At 34.8% G+C, this 24,079-nt stretch overlaps 1 long non-coding RNA gene across 1 annotated transcript; it reads left to right on the top strand.

Annotated features, from left to right (window-relative positions):
* LOC144330550 (uncharacterized) lies at nucleotides 1-24,079 on the top strand. Its single transcript, XR_013396848.1, has 3 exons — nucleotides 1-65; nucleotides 3,074-3,162; nucleotides 23,903-24,079. It is a non-coding gene; the product is annotated as an uncharacterized LOC144330550 (long non-coding RNA).

Here is a 24,079-nt window from a genome sequence, read left to right as displayed (position 1 = left end):
ATCCATGACTATAACTGCTACCAACCTCTGGGCTGCAGCAGTGTATTGTCCATAACCCAAATAAGGTAATGTAGGAGATTTTACTTCCAAACATGTTATTCCCCTAGTCATTTAATAATAAGTTAATATTTTCTGTATATTTGGGGTGCTAATACCCTATATGGTTATAATCTCTTGCCCTGTCAATCCAGAAACAAATGCGCTATCCAAATTATCCAGGAAGAAAAATAATTTATGGCTAATTTGTAATTAAATGTAATGTTGAGATAAATTGAACATATCTATATTGTGGCTGAATTACTGCTGTGGCCCTTCCATTTATATCAAAAGTAGTTTACCAGTATCTAGTGCTCTGGAAATTTTATTAGTCTCTTTGTTTTTAAATTTCTAATTTTAAAAAAGTATATATTCTTTACTTCTTGCTTACACCAGCATCTTGAGATGAGAGTGGTAAGGGAGATGTAAATTTAAGGTGATTTTTTCCTCTTCTCCTTTTAAAATCACAATTCTAGTAATATTTGACTATAAAATTACTCTCTTGGCTACTGGCAACATTCCTGAAATGTTTACTTATGAGAACAGTGTGATTGATTAGGATACTGTATTGGATACTCTTTCTCCATTTCCAATACTGAATATGACAAATACACACACCCACACCCCACAACAACAATAACAAAACACAGCAAAGATCAAATATGGAGTAGCCAACAATATTATGTCATTCAGGTGCCCAAGAGAAATGAACCTGATTTAGGGATATGGTGGGGGCTAACCTCATCAGTATACGTTGCAGTTACCACTACAAAAGCGGTTTCTTCCTCAGTTAGTGGAAGATTTCACCTGCAGAAACATAGAATTTTACTTAAGATAACCAATTGGTTATATTTAATTGGCTTATTGCCTGGCTGTGTGAGAAAAATACAGTTGCAAATGTCACAAAAGGAATGAATAACTGTCCTGTAAGATACTCAAGTCATTCACTTTAATTTCAACCTGCTGAAAAGACTTTTTTTCTATTTCTCTACATAGCTTTTGATCCCACATAAGGAATCTGGAAATAAATCATGGGGCAGATGTTTTGACCTTCACATCAGTGGATATTTTTCTAGGTATTTTGCTTTTCAGGAAAGCAGAGTCTTGATGATATATCTAGTGACTCAACTTATAAACAGGAAACCAAAGGTACTGTGACCTTAGATAGATGTGGTCATTTGTAAGTGTCCTATTGCTTGTGAAATCACATCATTAATTCAATTATATATCTTATTAAACCTAGTGCTACGAACCTGTGTCCTCATAAAATGTATATGTTGAATTCTTAACCCCAAGTATCTCAGAATGTGACTGAACTTTGTTATAGGGCTTTGGGAAAGTAATTGAGGTGAAATGAGGTCATACAGTAGGCCCTAATGCAATGCAACTGCTGTCCTTATAAGGACAGGGGGTTAGGACAAAGACTCACAAACAATAATGACCATGAGAAGATGCTGGAGGAAGACAATTATTACAAGCCAAGGAGAGAAGCTTCCGTAGAGACAGCCCTGCCTACACTTAGATCTTGCACTCCTAGCCTCTATGAGAAAATAAATTTCTGTTGTTAAAGCCGCCTTGTCTGTGGCATTTTATTTTAACAGTTCTAACAAATGATATACCTAGGGACTACATTTCTTGGCTGAATTCTAGATTTCTTCAGGTTAATATTTTGATGATGATCTATCTTCAGAACCTGTAGTACATTATCTTTAGCTCGCAGCCTGATGTTATTATTGAGTCTTTGGTCCTCCGGGAGTTACAGCTAGGGTCTGGGTTGGCCAGAGTCTCTCTGGATGAGTTATTTTTGGATAACTATAATATTCCCATAATTATGTAAGTTTGCTATACAAAAAAGTATTGTTTTCTATATATGACTTGAAGGGAAAAAGTGAGGACTTATGATATCATTTTTCTGCAAAGTAGTTTCCCTCAATTCTCCCCAAACCAACCTAACAAGGCTTGCTCCAGCTGCTCGCTAGAATTGTGACTGATTATGACTGAAGGCATTGTAAACAGAAGGGAGTTTTTTGTTGTTATTGTTGTCATACTTGCTGTCTTCCCGCAGAATACCATTACTCTCTTTTGACTTTTCTTCTCCCCGCCATTTCTATCAGAAGCCTTTAGTAATGAGTCACTAGGCACACACAGCCACCACAGGAAGGTTAATCCTTTTGAGTCGAACAGCAAATATGTCAGGACAGCAGTAGGCAGGACAGGCTGAGCTGGGGCTAGAGTGTTCAGTGGAACTGATTTTTCAAGTTCTCTGGTGCTGGTAGGCTGACGTAAGAGCGTGGGATCTCTGATAGCTGCTGCCAGGCGGGTTGGCTGCTAACTCATTGTTCTTTCACAGTTGAGGCGCCACTGGGCCTGCGTGGTACAGCGGTCCAGGTGTACTTGGAATCGACAGTTAAAGACTAGTCACCCGTGGTGGTAGTGATAGTAATGGCAACATCATAGGCTACAGTAGTAAAGGAATTTTGCTTGTAGAGGAAAAGAGGAAAGGTAGCATGGCAGAGGCCACTGAACCCCCACATTGGAAGACAAAAAGAAGCAGCAGCTTCCATTCCAGATGGGAAGACACAAACAGGATTTTTGTAACCCTTAAATTCCTTTCACAACCAGATTTTAATTTCCATTTATCCACCAAGACTTCTTTCTGGGAAGTGTGAGGATTTACTTCATGAATGGCACTTGCTCTTTCCCTGAAAGCTGAATAATGAATTTCTTTAATGTTTACCTGTGTATTACAAATTGACTGTGTTTGTCCCAGAACACGTGTGGGTTTCCTGGCATAGCTTTTTTGATCTATTTCTTATTCTTCTTAGTCCTTTCCCCAGTGTCTCCAATGCAAGGTAATTCTGTTGATCAAAAAAGTAGCTTCTCTGGGTCATCCAACGAACATTCCTGGTCTCACTACTAGAATAGTCTCAATTAGGTCCTCAGTCTCTGAGCAACATTATGTCTTATACTAATGATCTTCTGCACTAAATCATGGGAAATATTATGTTCATTTTTATCTTTCCTCCACTTAAGCAAGGTGCCTAAACCCCATTTTGAGGGCTACAGAGAGGACTACATTGAGACTTGGCAAAGTCCTATAGAAGTTTTGGTTTCTTATGGTAAACTGTAAGTATATAGTTTATTAATGATGCATCAGACAGATAAACATTTGATGAGCAAAGCTTCCTTAGGTTTCCCAGCTCCTCACAGGGAGTAGGCTTGAACTGATGATCATTTAGGCTATTTTTCAATTGTCTCCCAACCTCTTTCCTCTCAGCACCATCTCTGACCTGCCTCGTAGCCCAGGATTCTAGTTCTGTGGACAGAATCACACAGGGGTGTGTGTGTGTGTGTGTGTGTGTGTGTGTGTGTGTGTGTGTGTCTCCCTGTATGTCTTTAAACTGGTATCTATCCAAAGCATTCACAGGAGTTCATAAAATAGGAGAAAAGAGAAATACAGATATTTTCTCACTGAACAACCTTCTAATTCATGGATTGCATCCACACATTTATTTCAATGATTATTTAATATGCTTCCATTGCTTATGAGAAAAAAATCCATACCTTGTAACATGAAATTTAAAGACATCAAGCAATCTGCTACATCATGGCTTTCTGACTACTTCCCTGACCTTTGCTATACCTTCAGGTATAAAGATTTTTTATACTTCAGTGCCATTTTAATATAGCGCTTTTGTTTAAGCTACCCTCTTTCTCCACCTTGATTATCACCCTGCACTTGCCTAATTATTACACAGTTCAGCTAATTATCTCCAACTTAAACACCATAAATCTCCAACAAAACACCATATGTCAGGTGTCATAATTTCAGGGAGCTCTTTAACATGCTACTTTTTAAACTTTTAAATGTGTCTCTACTGTGCTATCAATAAATTTTGTACAAATGTACAAAAACAGTAGAATAAATACATAAATCTTGGTATATTTATACCACGAAGCATAGTACAACACTAAGAATGGATAATTCTTGTAATCATAGTGTTAAAGTAAAGATTCCAGGTACGAGAGAGTACCTGTTGTATGACTCCACTTTTATAAATTTCAGAAACAGGCTACAGTGTTAGAAGTCAGGAAAGTGTATACCTTGGTAATGAGTAGCGGAGAAACGCAGATGGGAATGCTGTGGGACTGAGAAATTGTAAACATTGCTTAGTGGAGTGAGGAAGATGTAAACAAGTGGAAAGATAGACCACATGCACTGTTGCTAAAATGCAATACTGTTATCAATTCTCTATAAATTGACCTATAGATTCAACAAGATATCAACAAGACTTTCTATGCCAGCTGTTATAAAAGCACTAACATAGATTATATAATTTACCTTTAATTGAAAGGGACTTGGAATAGTCAAAACAAATAGAAAAAGAAGAATACAATTGAATATCTCAAAGTTCCTGGTTATAAGACTTAGTATAAACTACAATAATCAAAATAATGTAGTAAAATATTGGCATGTGGATATACAAAAATATAATCATACTAGATAACCAAGAAATATACCTACATATAATTCAGTTAATTGACTTTGCTTAAGTTGAGTGAAGTAATGATTAATATGTGCTTTTTTAAAAAAATTAGGGCTGCAAAGACTGTAGACACACTAAAAGAAAAGAATACTAATCACTACTTCACATTATGAACAAATATTAAAGTGACATGTATCTATATTTATATATTTTCTTTTAATAAAGATAAAATATTTATAACCATTAGGTAGAATAATATTGTAAACAGCAGAGAAAACAGTGAAAATAACACTTTAAAATATCAGAAAATTAGGCATTATTAAAATCAATAATATTTGTCATTAAAAGACACTATTAAGAAAATGGATAATTCACAGATACAGAGAAAATATATTCAATGCGTATACCTAATAAAATATTGAAAACTAGAGTATATTTTATTTGCATGAATTCAATAACAAAAAGAAATTAACATAAATAGTGACAATGAGGAATGATATAGGACCCAGAGTTCACCAAAAAATAAATGATTGTTCAATAAGGCCTTGAAAAAGTGTTCAGCTATATCAATTTTAGGGAAAATGGCTGAAATTTAAAAGATTATACTTAAAAGACTATAATGGCCAAAATTAAAAGAAAGAGAAGCATAAATATGTAGAAGAATGTGGAGCTCCTGAGACTTTCATATATTCATGGTGCAGGTACCAAAAAGAACCAGCTAAGAAAGTGAGTCTTTGTTTGTTTTCTGCTGCTTATAGAATATATCTGAAACTGAGTAATTTTTTTTAATGAATGTATTTCTTATAGTCATGGAGGCTGAGAAGTCCAAGGTCAAAGGGTCACACCTGCTGAGGGACTTTTTTCTAGTAGGACTCTGCAGACTCCCAAAGCAGTGCAGAGCATCACATGGTGAGGAGGATGAGTGTTCTAGTTCAGGCATCTATACCTCTTCTTATAAAGAAAGCCACATCCCACTCTCATGTCAGCTTATTAATCCACTAACCCATTAACCAACAAATCCATGAATGGATTAATCCATCTATGCAGACAGAATGCTTGTGACGTAATCACCTCTTAGAGACTCTAACCCTTCAATACTGCCACATTGAAAATCAAACTCCAGCATGAGTTTTGAAGAGGACAAATACTCAAACCATAGCCTCTTGTTTCTCTTGGATAATCTGGAATTTTTAGACTGCAGTCAAACAGAGGAAAAAAGTGGTTCTGAGCTTCTGTAACTTATAATTAACTCATTTCCCTGCATTTGGAGTGCAGGGGATAAAAGTTGAACATCACAATGAAAAATGGTATACATAAGAAGTTCAAATGTAAAACAGAAGCCTATAGAGAAGAAACGGTAAGCTCACTTGCTTGTGTTGATCAGCATATTACGTGGCACATTTAGACATAGAGAAGGAATCCAGAGAGTAAAAATAGTTTTAACCAATACATCCTTGCATTCCCCTTATGTTGAGCAAAGAAAGCTGATGTGGTGGACTCTTACAGTTCTTTAAATAAAATAGCAAGTTGTTACTTTAGCAATTTATCATGCCATTTATTAAAGTACTTTATATTTTGCGACAAATTTGGCTGGATGGGTAGAGATGAGCTTTTCTTACTTAGATGTTCACTTTTGGGACAACTTTAAAATACACTTTTATTACTTTTTGTTTCCTCAAGTTCGTGCTCTGTGGGAGGCGATCTATTATAAGGTAGATTTGTTCAATAGGTCCTGCAGGGCTTGACAAATACATGTCTCTAGGGATGTTATTTTGGTGGTATAAAATACAAAGAAAACTACTAAATAAATGTAGGAAATAGATATAAAATATACAAAAAACAACGAATATGTTTTTATTTTAGATATTTAGAAATATGAAGATTAACGTCAAAGAAAGCTCATCCATTGCTTTTCCAAAATGTAGAATTAGCTTGATAAAATATAATTCCTAAAAGGCATATATTTTTGCATTTTAGCTGTCTCTCTAATAACTTCCTCAATGAAAACCAATTTTCCAAAATTATTGACATTATTATTATTATTATTATTTTATGGAGTCTCACTCTGTCACCCAGGCTGGAGTGCAGTGGCGCAATCTTGGCTTACTGCAAGCTCCGCCTCCCGGGTTGATGCCATTCTCCTGCCTCAGCCTCCCGAGCAGCTGGGACTACAGGCGCCCGCCACCACGCCTGGCTAATTTTTTGTATTTTTAGTAGAGACGGGGTTTCACTGTGTTAGCCAGGATGGTGTCGATCCCCTGACCTCATGATCCGCCCGCCTCAGCCTCCCAAAGTGCTGGGATTACAGGCTGAGCCACCGTGCTCGGCCAAGTTTTATTATTTTTAATACAAATTGTCACACTATATCTAGAGAAGAATACAATTTTAGCATTTCTAGACCATATTCTTAAGATATGTATTTCTAAATAAATCTCAATATCTTTTCAGCCATTATTCAACAGATAAACTTTGTGGGTTACCAGAAAATAGTCTTAGGTATGAAGTCAAATAAACAACAAAATTATCAGCATATTGTTAGCAGCCATTTGAACTTCAAACCTTGTATCTTTAAATGTATGGCTTCTTTCCAGTTTAATCAACAACATTAAAAATATTATTATCATTATTATTTCATCCAAAGAGTAGCAATATAATTTCCTAGTTATATGGAAACTCTGAAGTCAAAATGCCTCGATTCAAATCCTGACCTTGGCACTTACTAACAATGATACTAGGCGAGTTACTTTGTCTTTTTACCACAATTTAGTTTTGCCACGTACAGAATTAGTCTAATACTATCCACATTACACATTTTGTGCGAATTCAATTTGTTTATCCATGTAATGAGCTTTGAACAGTGTATGGTGCACACCATGCAGTTTATAAGTGATTATTATTAATATAATTTTCATTCTCTTTGAGAAAACAAAATGTTATCATGACAAAGCTACTTCGGTTCAAGTTTTTTCCAGCCATTAATACAGCCCATCAAACACAGTTAGTTGTCTCTTTCATTAACTTCTGTCTAGCTAACTACCTTCGTTACATTTCTAAAACCTGCTTTCTGCTTCGTTGAGAATATTGATTCCAATTTTAAGTAGATGTCCTTCAGTTTTACATGATGGAAGTCATTTACCTATACTTTGAATAACAGTTCCACGTCCTCTTTCCGGACTTCGTTCCTCAGTCATTTACCCAGTTTATTTATGTTGTTTTTCTCATTCTTTCTATATCCTTAACTAACGCACATATACAAGTATCGTCACTCCTTTATCTCTTGATACTTTACCAAGTATCATCCCTCCCCACTTTACACCTAAAGAACACACCCTAAATGCACTCTCCACTGCCTCATTTCCAGTTTTTGTATGTATCTCTGTTATGTCTCTGGAACAATTCCCATTAATAGCAGCTGCAACTTTAATGGTGCTATATGAAATCAGCAAGTATAGCTTTTGTTTTTAAACGTACATCACTGCCAAATTTCAAAATGTCACTCATTTGTTTTTGCAGCTCTACTCCCTCAATTCCATGACTCAACATGCTCCTTGTTCTTACACCTTTGTGCGTAAGAATTTTGCAACATCTCCTTTGTGGGCTATTAAACTTTGCCGTGTCACTTAAACGCTGGTCTTTGAAGGGTTCTGCACAAACACTGTTCTCTTAATCTTTTTTTTTTTTTTTTTTTTTTTGAGACGGAGTCTCGCTCTGTCGCCCAGCCTGGAGTGCAGTGGCCGGATCTCGGCTCACTGCAAGCTCCGCCTCCTGGGTTTACGCCATTCTCCTGCCTCAGCCTCCCGAGTAGCTGGGACTACAGGCGCCCACCACCTCGCCCGGCTATTTTTTTGTATTTTTTTGCTAGAGACGGGGTTTCACCGGGTTAGCCAGGATGGTCTCGATCTCCTGACCTCGTGATCCGCCCGTCTCGGCCTCCCAAAGTGCTGGGATTACAGGCTTGAGCCACCGCGCCCGGCCTGTTCTCTTAATCTTTAAGCTTCCTTCCTTTCTTGGAATTTTTTCTACCAATTCCATATATTAACATTTTTCCAGTCCATGTAACACTTCCATACAGTAAAATGCACATATCTAATGTACAGAGTTGAATAATCTTTGACAATGTCATCCTAATCAAAGTATAAAATATTTTATTTATCTCAGAATGTTACACTATGTTCCTCTAAAATGTGCTATGTATTAAAATATTCAATTTAACTTAAATAAAAATCTTCAATTGTTTTATAATTTAAAAATGCACATATAGATCATATGTCATTCAGTTTTTAGTGTTTTGGGTACAGTTCATAACATTTTCCATAGTGGCTGCTCATACTTTATCTTCATCAACAATGTATAGTGATTCCAATTTCCTTACATCCTCATCAACAATTGTTATCTCTGTCTCTCACTCTATATATATACACACACACATATATATGTATGTGTGTATATGTATACATATGTATCTAGGTATATATGTAATATATAAAATATATGTTATATATAGGTTTAATATATATTATAGATATTATATATTACATGTATCTTATAATATGTAACAATACCTCCTTGTGTGTGTACCATATATTACTTCCTGGTATGCATTCCAAAAAAATTGAAATCAAGATTTTGAATAGATACCTGCATTTCCATGTTAATTGCAGCATTATTCACAGTAGTCAAGATATGAAAACAATCCAAATGTTTACCAACAGATAATGGCTTAAAAAATATTGTATATACTGCCGGGAATGGTGGTTCATGCATGTAATCCTAGCACTTTGGGAATTCGAAGTGGAATGATTACTTGAGCCCAGGAGTTTGAAACCAGCCTGGGCAACATAGTGAGAGTCCATTTCTACAAAAAATTAAAAAATATATATTAGCTGGGTATGGTGGTGCGTGCCTGTAGTCCCAGCTACTTGGGAGTCTGAGGCAGAAGAATTGCTTGAGCCTGGTAAGTTGAGGCTGCAGCAAATTACTATTGTTTCACTCTATTCCAACCTCACAGCAAGACCTTGTATTGAAATAATAATAATAATAATGAATATAGCATATACATACAATGGAATATTATTCAGCCTTTTTTAAAAAAGGAAATATTTTAGTCCCAGCTAGTCGGAAGGCTGAGGCAGGAGAATGGTGTGAACCCGGGAGGCAGAGCTCCTAATGAGCCGAGATCGTGCCATTGCACTCTAGCCTGGGTGACAGAGCAAGACTTCGTCTCAAAAATAAATAAATAAATAAATAAATAAATAATTTTTTTTAAAAAAAGGAAATATTGTCTTTCATTACAACATGAATTCATGTAACTGGTAGGACATTATGCTAAGTGAAATAGACCAGTTACATAAAAACAAAGACCACATAATTCTGTTCATATAAGATGTCTAAAATAAACTCACAGAGCAGAGAATAGAAAGATGGTGGCCAGGAGCCAAGGACAAGGAAAATGGGAAATTGTTACTCAATGGGTATAAAGTATCATTATGTGAGAAATACAAGTTCTACAAATCTGCTGTACAGCATACTACCTATACTTAATACAGTATTTTGCACTTTAAAATGTTAAGGGGATAGGTCTATTTTAAGGGTTCATGCCACAAAACACATGCATACCCACATAAGGAAATTTTTAGAGGTGGTATATATGTTTAGTACTTTGATATCTTTAGTAATATTATCATGGTGTATACATATATCCAAATTCATCAAAATATATACATAAAACATGCAATATTGTATATATTAATTATATCTCAGTTTATTTGGCTCAGAAAACAAAAAATCAAACTTTATGAAATTAGATACATTCATATATAAAGAAATATTTATATAATTAAATGCTTATTTTGGAAAAAAAGAACAATCTCAAATCAAAATCCTAGTATTTTTTTTTACAAAAAACAAACAGTAAAGTAAACTCAAAGCAAGCAAGGAAGACAATAATAAACATAATAGAAATCAATGAAATTAAAAGCATAAAATAATAAAAATCAATTAAACCAAATATTGCTACTTTGAACATAAAAATAAAATTGGTAAAACTTTAGCAATGCTAGGCCGGGCGCGGTGGCTCAAGCCTGTAATCCCAGCACTTTGGGAGGCCGAGATGGGCGGATCACGAGGTCAGGAGATCGAAACCATCCTGGCTAACACGGTGAAACCCCGTCTCTACTAAGAAATACAAAAAAACTAGCCGGGCGAGGTGGCAGGCGCCTGTAGTCCCAGCTACTCGGGAGGCTGGGGCCGGAGAATGGCGTGAACCCGGGAGGCGGAGCTTGCAGTGAGCTGAGATCCGGCCACTGCACTCCAGCCTGGGCTACAGAGCAAGACTCCGTCTCAAAAAAAAAAAAAAAAAAAAAAAAAAAACTTTAGCAATGCTAATGAGATGGATGGGAGAGACAGACAGAGAGAAAGAGAGAGAGAGAGAGAGAAAGAGAGAAAGAGAGAGAGAGAACAAGGGAGAAATTATCAATATTAAGAATGAAAAACAGAACACCACTCTAGATTCTCTAGATATCAAGAGGATTATAAAGGAATATTACACATGACTTCATGCCAATAAGTTTACTGAGGTAAAATAAATGAATTCCTTGAAAGACACAAACTACCAAAGTTACTCAAGAAAATATACAAAAGGAATAGCTCTGTAAATAGTAAGAACACTGAAAAATTTAATTAACACATCTTCACATAAACATATGTGCACACAGACGCATATTCACAAGCAGACCCTCAAATCATCATGCCCAAATGGTTTCACTGGTAAAATCTTACAAATATTTAAAGAAGAAATAAAAATTTCTACATAAAACATTCCATATAATAAAAGAGAAGGAATTATTAACATTAACCAACTCACTTTCCATAGTATTACTCTTTTTCTTTCAATTCTTCAGATTTTAAAATTTCTATATATATTCAAGTTCACTCTTTTTTTGATAATCCTAATGTAATGCTGAAACTTTTAATCTGATTTTTATTTTAGTTAATAAATTTTAATTTCTAGGATTTTCTTTTTTAAATTTCTGTTGAGTTTCTTCACCAATAGTATATTATCTCTCAGTTATTGAAAGTATTTTCTTTTAATACTTGAGAATATTTATGCTAGCTGATTTGAATTCATCATCTGCTTAATCCAACATTTAAGCCACTGTGAGTCAATTCTGTTGACTGATTCTTCTGAGTTTGCATATCACTTTCCTGTGTCATTGTGTGTTTAGCAATATTTAGTTGGAAACTGAGTATTTTATACAATACGTTGTAGCAACTTTATATTCTGTCACATTTTTCTGTTAATTTTTAATTCTAGTAGATTAATAACTAGCATGGCTTCTCTCTGAAACTGTGTCTCCCTGTGGTATGTAGCAGCTGATTATCTCTAGTATGATGACTTCGAACAGTGGAATTTTTTAGCTTGGTCTTCATATATTTCCCTTGGTCTTCAAATAATTGGTGCTCAGCTAAAGATCTAAGTGGAGACGGAAAGTAAGCCTTCTTTTGGCTTCCATGCTTCTGAGGTTGTTCCTTTATTTTCAGAGTATTTCTTTCATTCATTCCCTTATAATCTGTACTCTGGCATTTCAAAGCTACTCAGCATCACATTTTTGCTAACTGAGCTGTGACTGGTTGAGAATGTAGTCAGTTAAATGAAGCAACAAACTGACACACAAGCTTCCTGAAGCTCTCACTTCCATGAGTGAACTCTCTTTTGGTATCTACTTGCTTTTTTTATTTTTTAACTACTAAGACAGAGATCTCCTTTTTTGCATTCATAATTTAGCTTTGAGTCTCATATTTTGGGGAGACTGCACTGATTGGGTTCTTACAGTTTCTGTGTTTCTTGCACAGACCCTTTCATGCTTCTTTTCAAGCCCTGAATTCTGATTTTATTGCCTTTAGCAAGTAGTGCTATGACTTTTCCTACCCCTGGTTTATCTTGGTTTTGGAAATTGAGTTGTGCCCTCAAACTAATAAACAAAAACTGTCAATAAATATCACATTCAGTTGCATTTTCATACTTAAATTATTCTACAACTTCTGTTGCATATTGGATACTTTCCAATGTCTTTTACTTTTTACTAGTTTTTATATTTGTTTTTGCACACTGATCACATTGCTATTTATCTCCTTTGGCATTACCAAAAGTCCTGTCTCTTTTTTTTTTTCTTACAGACCATGTTTTCATACCTTCATTAAGGTATATTTCTGTCTAAGTCCATTTGTGCTACTCTAACAAAATACCACAGACTGGGTAACTTATAAAAAAACAGAAAATGATTTCTCACAATTCTCAAGGATGAGAAGTCCAAGATCAAGGTGCTGACAGGTTCAATCATCTGGTGAGGATTCCATTTCTGCTCTCAACATGGCACCGTGAACTCCGAATTCTCCTCAGGGGATAAAAACACTGCGTCCTCAAATGGCGAAAGGCAGAAGGCAAGCTGGCAAATTCGTGTGAAGCCCCTTTTATGAAAGCCCTAATCCTACTCACAAGAGGAGGAGTCCTCATGATCTAATCACCTCCTAAATGTGCCATCTCTTGGTACCATCACATTGGCATTAAGTTTCAGTGCCTGAGTTTTGGAGGAAAAATATTACTATAAAACTTATAGCAACTGATATAAAAATTCACATACAGTATTTTAGGAATACATCTTGAGTTGTGACATATGCATGCATCCATAAAACTATCACTACAATCAAGCTAATAAACATTTAAAAACCTCAAAGTTGTGTCCCTTCTATATTTCTTTCCCCCATTCCTTGCCCTCCTATTCCAGGCAATTACTGTTCTGATTTCCATGACTACAGATTAATTTATATTTTCCAGAGTTTTACAGAAATTTAATAATGCAGTATGGACTATTTTATTTAATGTTTTTACCTCACTTATTTTGTGATATAGCCACATGGATACTTTTATCATGAGTTTACACCTTTTTATTGTAGAATGGTTTTCCATTTTATGAATATAACATTATTTATCTATTCATTTACCTGTTGATTGGCATTTAATTTATTTCAATTTTGGGGTTACTATGAACAAATTATATGCAAATTTTCTTTAATGACATAGACTTTCATTTATCTTAGGTAAATATCTAAGTGCAGAATGGCTGAGTCATATGGTTTTGTGTATGTTTAATATTTTAAGAATCTCCATATTGTTTTTGAAAGTAATTGTTTTAAATTCCAAGCTTTAGTGCATAAGTGTTCCAGTTGCTCTACATCTTTGCCAATACTCCTTTAAATTATCTTGATTAATTAGTGGTAATGGTATCACAGGAGTATCTATATATCAAATTTTATCAAAATGCACACTTTAAATGTGGTTTACATACTATAACAATCATTAAAAATGTGAAGACTACTTATTTCTATGAATTACAAAACCATTTTTTCTGTGAACTACATCTTTAAGTTTTTAAATAGAAGTATGCATTTATTTAATTTCTGCAATGTGTATGTGCTTTTCCCCCACACAGTAATTCACTGTTCGGTATAGGCTATACCAGATGAAAGAAAAATGTTTTCCTTACGTGGCATGCTCTGCATTTGCTTTTTTGTTTGTGTGTTTGTTTTGGACTACAATAAAATTGTGTATGTAATGAGAATAAGAGTCAGAAAATAATTTCCGAACTTCGCAAGCCTCTGATCCCTAACTCAAATCTCCTGCTGGGTTATGCCACGTTGTTGATCAACAAATCTTTTACAGGTTTGGTGTTAGATTTTGATACATGGAGAGGGTGAGGAGCATCTAAATACAATCTGCTGCCCCTGGATAGGTTACCTCCAGCCTTAGGCAGCATTTTACAGCTACTCAGTGAGTTACAAACAGCAAAGTTTAAGGGCACATTTTGCTATCCCCACAGGCAGCCAGAGAGCAAGAAAGATGAGCAACATCTGATGCTCACTACTTGGTTTTTCAATGCAAAATGTACTTGAATATCTATTGTAACAACCAGGAGGAGGGTGTGTTCCTGCCGATAGTTGACAAGGAATCTGTTGCACTGCTGGAGGAATTCTTATTCTAAGTGTCCAAGAAACAGTACACTGCCCAAGATGTTGGATTTGAAAGTAGGGAGCTTATGCTAGACATCTGGTAGGTGAATCTACAAGCAACAGTTTAGAAACTCTGCCATCAATAACACAGGCTATTTCATTCCATTTGGAACTCTTGTACTTTTAGAGTCATTCAAGCTGCAACATGACACCCTAACCAATGCATATGTACTCTGCAAATTAGAGCTTCACCATTATTTTCAAATATTTTATGTGATAGCTCTTAGAATTATTAGAAAAAATAACAGTATCACAATTGCAGTGAAAGAAAAAAATAAATTTGAGGATTCTTTAAATGTAAATTGTGTGACATACAGAATGGCTGTAAAAATGGCTTTAAACCTGTTACCATCTATTATGAAAAAATGTTTTCTCAGTGGCAATTCTCAAAATGTTTGCAAGACTATTAACAAAAAGTTTATAAAAACAATTGTGTAAACCCAGTTCAAGTAAAATAACATATAAAATTGTGTTAATGGCAGCAAATGTGTTTAATATAATTTTGAAAAATCTTTATCTGGATATTTCAAACAACTTTTATTTTGATAGCTATCTTAACACTTTACATTGATCACAGTAGTATAGAATCAGGAAAATTAATTGATTTAATTACATTTATTTGTCCCACATAGACATGCTCCATGTAGATAATCACACGTTCTCTATAATTTGTTACAGTTTGCCATCCATTTTCTATGGATGTAATCTGAAATTTGAGAAATACTATCCAAGCAAATGTAATACCAAATAATATCTCTTGAGATTATTCTTGTTACTTCCAGTCACCTGTGTGAAGATGATAATCTTCTGAATGTTCTCTTTAACTGACATTGCTCATCTTAAAAATGCAGGACCTCTTTGACAGAAAGGTTGTATCCGTTTCTCATTTAGAAATTACAAGATGACCCATCTAGAAAAGTAAGGAGGTGATCTGAAATATTGAGTTACTTTCCTCAAGTTTGAAATTGTTGGACATTCAATTAAATCATGTTTTTTTCCTAAATAATGTAATATAGTTTGAATGTTTGTCACCTCCGAATCTCATGTTGAGATGTAATTCGTAATCTCGGATGTGGGGCCTGGTGAGAGATGATTGGATAATGGGGCAGATTCCTAATGAATGGCTTAGCACCAACCTCTTGGTGATAAGTGAGTTCTTGGCCAGTCAGTTCACATGAGATCTGGTTGTCTAAAAGAGTCTGGGACTGCCCCCTTCTCTCTCTTGCTCCTGTTTTAGCCATATAATGCACTGGCAGCTCCTTCACCTTCACCGTGATTGTAAGCCTCCCGAGGTACGCGCAAGAAGCAGATGTCCCCACCGTGCTTCCTGTACAGCTTTCAGAGCCATGAGTAAAAACAAAACCCCCTTTCTTTAGAAATTACTCAGCCCCAGATATTTCTTTGTAGCAATACAAGAACAGACTAGCACACAATGGAAACATAGAGCCAAATATTAAAATGGATTTCTGAAATAGTAATAAGGAATAATTTTTTCGATATTAATATTTTCCTCCCTAAAAGTGTGTGCAGCTTGCTTCTTAAAAAAAAAAAAAAAAAAAAAAAAAAAAAAGAGCACAGTTACACATATCTTGGTAAACTTCTCAGTTCCTTATCTTTGGTTCCATCTTCCTTCCCTATTTCTGTAAGGGTAATTCCATTCCTCCAGTTACTTAACTCAAGCTACTTAGTATCATATTGACTCGTCTATTTCCCTTATATTTATCAGAAAATACAATTGATCAGAAAATACCAATAGCTCTACATTTGGAGCTATCTTGCCTGCTGCATTGCTAATATTCAGCACTCAGGTGTGATTATTTAGCTCTTGAATTACTGCAATAATCTCCCAACAGATTATCCTATGTCTTTTCTTATTCCTTACAGTCTATTCTCAACAACAACTAAAAAGCTAAGATCATAATGTGTAAATTTGTCATATCATTTTATTCTTTGTTCAAAATCCCACACTGTCTTCCATGTTACTAAGAGTAAAAACAAATTCCAAACTCCTAATAATGATTTATTTTAGGCCTAGGAATGATATATCTTATTTTTTTAACCTTATGACATCTTTACTAATACACAAATTAGGTCACAATGTTTCAACTATTTGGAACTGTTAAAATTTCCAGCAAATACAAATAATACCCACATTAGGGGATTTGATTTATTATTCCCTTTGCCTAGAATATTCTATTCCCAGATATCCACTTATATTAGAACCTCTCCTCTTATAAATCTTGGTTCAGATGTCACCTTTTCACTGACTCTTATCAAGTTCTCAGCATTTCTGTTACTTTTATGGCTATTAATACTTGTATAATAGAAACATAATTTATAAAAATATGATTTATTTTTATATGTATTTACTGTTTAATGTCTGTTACATTAAGAGGGAGACACTATGAAGAAAAATAAATTATTTGATTATTTTACTCATTGGTGGATTCCCTGCACATAGAAACATCTCTTACCTAGACAACCTACTGCATACGTTTCTTCTGAATAGATGAATAAATGCAGAGATGAACGATGCATTTTAGAAGGAAATGTGTCTTTCTAGCTCATTTAGTGATTTAACCAATGATCTACTCAATTAGATTTCATTTAAGAGTCAGAAGAGGAATATGGAGGTAGCATTTCTTAAGTATATCTCTGGAATAGCCGAGTGAATTTTTCTTGTAATAATTAACTTTTCTCTGAAGAAATCTCTGAAGAAAAATGACTAGAAATAGAAATTTATACATATTTGGTCTTATACACAAAACTTAAACACAAAAAGAGTAGAGTTTAGAGGAAAACGGATAATACAGAGTTCTGACTTAGCACATGATTTGACTAAACCCTATGGCGTCAATCACAAGGATGTGGAACTATGAGAGAAAAAACAAACAAACAAACAAAAAAAACCCCTAAAATCACAATTTAATTTAATTTCTCTCCACTCAATGAAAGATAAGAAGGACTTTGCTGGAATAAGTAATTTATACTTCAAAAATATTTATTTTCTATAAGGCAGTAAATGTTAGAGGAAGATTTTTAAGTTCTAAATCTTATTTTACAAGAAGAAAATGTAATCAGGTGAGTTATTAGGATAAGCGTTTACATTCAAGGAGACTACTCAATAACTGCTTATATTCCACATTTTGCCATGATACTATTACTACTTCTCTAAGAATGCTAGTTCCCTCGAAATTGATGCCCTCACAATGGGCTTTTCAGAGAAATTTCTTTCAGCTGCTGTTTCTAGAAACAATTTTAGTCACTTCCTTCCTATAATTCTTTAGTCACAAATAGTTGAAGATTCTTAGAAACTTGATGTCTTTGCATTCATAAGAGGCAAAAAATAGCAACCTCTCAGTTCCTTTCTCCCCTCCAAACTGTGATGTAGTCACGTCTAATTTGACCACTAGGAAAGTGACAACCTGAACAAACAGGTCACAGAGAATTAAGACTTTTTCTCTAACGGTACTAAGTGAGAATTGATGAAAAACTTCTATATTTAATTATTTAAAACTTATGCCTACCTAGAGGCACATACTATTATTCATTATTCAGTGATAAGGATATTTAGAGAGATTCTATACATTAATGAAGTTTATATAATTAGAAGATTGGACAGTCAATATTCAGGCCCACGTTTCCCTGAGCCAGACAAAATGACTCTTCCCCTCCTGACTGCATTATCTGCAATATTTGGATATAAATGAATATGTAGTCCTACCAGGCTATCATGTCTACCTTGTTTTTCCACATGAAGCTTAGGCTATCAGTGTGCCCAATCACAAGTCAGGTTCATAGAAAAAAATTAAAACTTCATCTTTAATAGCTGTATAACTGAAAGACCATTAATTAGCTCTAGGAATTTTAATAAATTTGAGAGAGATTTTTCTTGAGAGCAGGTTAAATATTTTAAATTGTAGGCAAAGTAATTTATGTAGCAGTGTCGAAACTTCTGAATTAAAGACCCAATTAAAAATCTAGACAAAATAAAACATTCCTATAGATAATCGCTAATTAATATGTCATGAAAATTGTTACTTTATATGATTAACTGAAATACTAGGCAATTAAATAAAATTTTGAAATCGATAGACTCCAGGTAGTAGTGGTGAGGGGGGCTGCCACAAACAGTACCCATCTCAGCAAGCAGTCTCTGTCCAACACAGCCACAGCAGATACAGCCAGCACATGTTCAGCCTTGGAAGCCTCTTCATCCTTATAGCTCTGAGATTCCCTTGCCCACTGAGAGATACCCTGTGGGATATAACCCACTCTGACCCCTAAGGCAGGACAAATAGGACCAATTGGGACTGACTAGTGAGAGCCACAGTCAGAACCACTTAAACCAAGCAGACAAAAATAGTACTGCAAATGTTTGGAACTTAAATTGTCATTGAAAACAGTTCAAATAAGCAGGATAAACATGCATGCTAACCTAAATAGGATACCTGTCCAGTATAATAAAAGATTTATATAGTGCCAAATACTTCCTAATAGGTAAGTACCCAGGATATACTTGAAAATTCTTCATCATACCAAGAACCAAGAAAATCTCAACTGAATTAAGACAGGACAATTAACTGTCATGAACACAGAAATTAAACAGCTGTTGAAATTTTCTGACAAGGATTTTTAAGAAGTTATTATAAAAATGCTTCAACAATTGATTTTTGTAATTGATTTTCTTGAAACAAAAAAATTAGAAATTCAGAAATTCTGAGTAAATATTTTGAAGTTATAAAAATAGCTAAATAAAAATTATAAAACTAAAAACTAAATACCAGATACAATTTTCTAGATGAACTCAAGATGAGAGTAGAGTTGACAGAGAATAAAATCAGGGAACTTGAGGACAGATCAACAGCATCCATCCATCTGACCAACCAAAAAACAGATAGGAAAAAAAAAAAGACAGGAACATGTGAAAAACAACAACCAAGATTCAACATTTATATTATTTAACTTTCAGAATAGAGAAATACTGTAATGGTTAAATATTTTCTTATTTTATTTTATTTTTATTTTTTTAGACAGAGTCTCACTCTGTTGCCCAGGTTGGAGTGCAGTGGCAGGATCTCGGCTCACTGCAATTTTTGCCACTGGGTTTCAAGCTATTCTCCTGCCTTGGCTTCTCGAGTAATTGGGCCTATAGTTGCACGTCACCATTCCCAGCTAAGTTTTTGTATTTGTTTTTTTTTGTAGAAACGGGGTTTTGCCATGTTGGCCAGGCTGGTCTTGAACTCTTGAGCTCAAGGGATTCACCTGCCTCAGCCTCCCAAATGCTGGGATTACAGGCGTGAGCCATTGCGCCTGGTCTGGTTAAGCATTTTCTAATTTGATGAAAAACACAAACCTACAGAGTTAAAAATCTGAACGTACCCCACACAGTTAACCCCCAAATAATGCCAAGAGATGTTTAATTGTATTTTTAATACAATTTTTGAGACAAAAAAAAGAAAGAAAAAATCTGAATTCTGTGAGAGATAAATGATGTGTTACCTGTAAGACAGTACCAATTCTAGTAAGAGTAGTTTCTTCATCTGAAGCCGTAGAGGCCAGAAGAAAGCAGTGCAACATTTTTCAAGTGTTAAAATAACTTTTCAGCTGTGAATTCTATAACTATCAAAACTATCTTTCAGAAATAAAAAGTAAATAAAAACATTCTCAGACAAAGGAAAATTAGATTGCTTTGTCAGTAGCATATACCTAAAAGAAAGTTTTCAAAACAGAAATGCAATAATAATATAAATAATTTTGAAGCATCTGGAAGAAAAAAAGAGCAACAGAGCAGAAATATGTCTGCATAAAAGTAGTCACCTCTTCTCAGGAGTTCTATAAATTGTGTTTGATAATAATAATTAGATTATAACACTAGATGATACCCATCACAATAATACTTAAAAGTGGGGTCAGTAATTGAACTTAAATGGAAGTGACACTTTATTGAAAGTGGCAAAACATCAAAACCATCAAACTGTAATTAATCATATATGTAAATCATACCCAGGGCGACCAGTAAAAAGAAAACATACAAAAAAATATAATGAGAAACACAAAAAAACCTGTTAAGTAACTCACAGGAAGGCGAGAAAGAAGAAACTGTGGAAAAAGAATCAGAAGAAGCGAAAAGCAAATAATGAGAGACAAACTTAAGAGAAAAAAAAAATTCTGGTACAAAATTTGAAATCTAAAACTGAAATATTAGAAAATAATACCATCTTTAGCCAAAACAATCTAAGAAAGAAAAACTTAGAGTTTTTAAAGGGTAAACAAAATAGAAGAAGGAAATATGCTACATTATTAAGGAAATACATTTTAATGGAAGACTTTTAAAAGTAAATCCAGGTAATGTATTTTGTATGTGGCTATAAATATTTGAATGAATACTGTATTTTCCCATTAGGAACTTTTTAAGCCTATTTAGAGTTGTAATATCATCCCTATATTCTAATTCTAGAACATTTTCAACACTCCCCCCCAAAAAAACCAAAAAATCTACATACTCATTAGCAGTAACTCCTTATCATTGCCCTTTCCTCTCCACATACAACTACTTGTATGGTCATAGACAACCATTGCCTATAATAATCAATGGACTAATCAATTGCCTGGCATCATAGTCAATCATTAATCTACTTTCTCTATACATATATAGATTTGCTTATTCTGGAGATTTTATATAAATCAAATCATACATTATACAATCTTTTATGACTGGCTTATTTTATTTAGAATAATGTTTTCAGGGTTCATCCATGATTCATCTTGTATTAATACTCTATTCTTCTTCTTTTGGAATAATATTCCATTTATGAATATATGACATTTGGCAAATCCATTTATCAGTTGATGGATATTCGGGTGGCTTCTATTTTTGGCTACTATGAATAACATATGAACATCCATGTAAAAGTGTGTCTGTTTGTTTTTGGTGCATATATGCTTTTCTGTCTCTTGAATATACACCTAGGAAGAGATTCTGTGTTTAACATGTTGATAACTGGCAAATTCTTTTCCCAAATGGCTGGAACATTTTATAATCCTACCATCAGCGCATGAGGCTTCCAATTACTCCACATTGTCTCCACAGCTTGTCTCCTTTTTAAATTATACACATTCTTGTAGAGTCCAGCCCTACTGGTTCCATGGGTTTTTTCTCTTCACGTACAGAGATGAAAGATCGTAGAAATAAAGACACAAGACAAAGAGATAAAAGAAAAGACAGCTGGACCCGGGGGACCACTACCACCAAGACACGGAGATCGGTAGTGGCCCTGAATGCCTGACTGGGCTGCTATTTATTGTAAACAAGGCAAAAGGGGCAGGGTAATGAGTGTGAGTCATCTCCAATGATTGATAAGGTCATGTGAGTCATGTGTCCACCGGACATGGGGCCTTTCCCTTTTGGGTAGTCGAGGCGGAGAGAGAGAGGGCAGCTTATGTCATTATTTCTCCTATGCTCTTGTCAGAAAGATCAAAGACTTTAACACTTTCACTAATTCTGCCACTGCTATCTAGAAGGCGGAGCCAGGTGTACAGAGCGGAACGTGAAAGTGGACCAGGAACGTGACCACCAAAGCGCAGCCTCACAGGGAGACCGTTTAGACCTCTGGATGGTGGGGGTGGGCTTCACTGACGTCAGGCCTTCCACAAGAGGTGGTGGAGCACAGTCTTCTCTAACTCCCAGGGGGAAAGGTCCCAGTCTGCTAAGTAATGGGTACCTTCCCAGGCACTGGTGCCACCGCTAGAACAAGGAGCTCTCTCGTGGCCCTGTCCGGGCGTGACAGAGAGCTCACACTTGCCTTCTGGTCACTTCTCACCATGTCCCTTCAGCTCCTATCTCTGTATGGCCTGGTTTTTCCTAGGTTATAATTGTAGAACAGAGATTATTATAATATTGAAATAAAGAGTAATGCTACAAACTAATGATACATAATATTCATATATAATCATATCTATATTCTATTTCTAGTATAACTATTCTTATTCTATGAATTTTCTTTATTATACTGGAACAGCTTGTGCCCTGGGTCTCTTGCCTTGGCACGTGGGTGGCTTGTCGCCCACACATCCTAGTGATTATGATGTATTGCTGTCATTTTCATTTTCATATTGACTATTTTTGTATTGCTTAAATGTACTTGACATAGGAGTGACATTTTGAAATAGAAGACTTTTTAAAACATGTTTATTAAAACAAGAAAGAAGGACTAGAAAGAATGATGCCAAAGGGAGAGAGCTGTATGGTTAATACTAAATTAGTACTCTTTTCAGGCTTAGGAAAATCCAATTACCCATCTTACTAAAGATACCATTTGCTTTCTTTTAGCCCATTCAGACATGTCAAGGGAATAAAACATTATTTTCATATATTTTCTCATAAAATGAACTCAAGTATATTAAATTATGAGACACATTATTTACACATAATAAACTAAAAGTCTAAAATAATACTACTGTATTTATTTTACAATTTTAGATTTCACTGGAAAACTTCATCTGAAGCAGATTTTCTCTATATTGTAATGTATTTCCAGAAGAGCTGAACACATATCCATCTCTATTAAATATAACTATTTAAAAAATTTTTCTGAACCCCCTAAAAAAAACACTTAAGAAAGATGTTCTGCAAAAATCATCCGCAAAGTTCTCCAATTGAGGCGGCAGTGGGGTCCACTCCTTCCAGGCCTTTGATCCTAGAACATGTATTGTATCTCCTTCGATTTTCAATTATCATCTATTTCTTGAGGTCGTTTTATGATACCCTACGTGCCATTTAAAATACTTAATTAATCTTTCGTAAGCCTTCTAGATGTCATACGATATTGTAATATTTCTGGATACAGCTAACTCTTCAATACTCATTTGCATGACTAAGATAACCAAGCAAGCTTGTAGCCTGTTGAGGCCTTTAAGGAACTGTAGAGTTTTGGGAGATATATTGCATACTCAGAGCATGTGAATGCAGCACAGACACAGAAGGAACCTGAGCTTTAGTAAATTAGAGAAGAAAGATAAAAACTGGAAAATGCTGTTGAAAATTGCTAAATGATGTAAAGTAAGACCATAAAAATAGATATGAATTGCAACAGTGAAATTCCTATCTACATTTCTAACTGGACATTTATCAGGACTGATTTAAATTAGAATAATCTCTTCTCAAACTAAATATTGAATAGCCTTGTCTTGTTCATTTTCCAAAGTTAGCATTTTACTTGGCAAACATGATTATGTTACTCCACTGCTAAAACCATCAATTAGCTTCTACTTCCTCTAATCTACCTATCAAGCATATTTATTTGTTATGCCAGGCATTCATTTTGTGAATTGTGAAAAATGCAGTGTTTCAAAATGTGTGTACATCAAAGATCCTGCATGACCTTGCCGGTGTTTACTTCTCCATTTTAAGACTATTTTTCTTTCAAACATTCCAAACTTCAGATCTTACATTGCAACTCTATCAAGAAATTGCATGGGGACTGGAGTCA

This window comes from Macaca mulatta, chromosome 8 (genome assembly GCF_049350105.2).
Source record: "Macaca mulatta isolate MMU2019108-1 chromosome 8, T2T-MMU8v2.0, whole genome shotgun sequence".
In the NCBI taxonomy this organism is placed as follows: Eukaryota; Metazoa; Chordata; class Mammalia; order Primates; family Cercopithecidae; genus Macaca; species Macaca mulatta.
The sequence above is the reverse complement of the archived record's forward strand: the minus strand, read 5'-3'. Positions and strand labels throughout refer to the sequence as shown.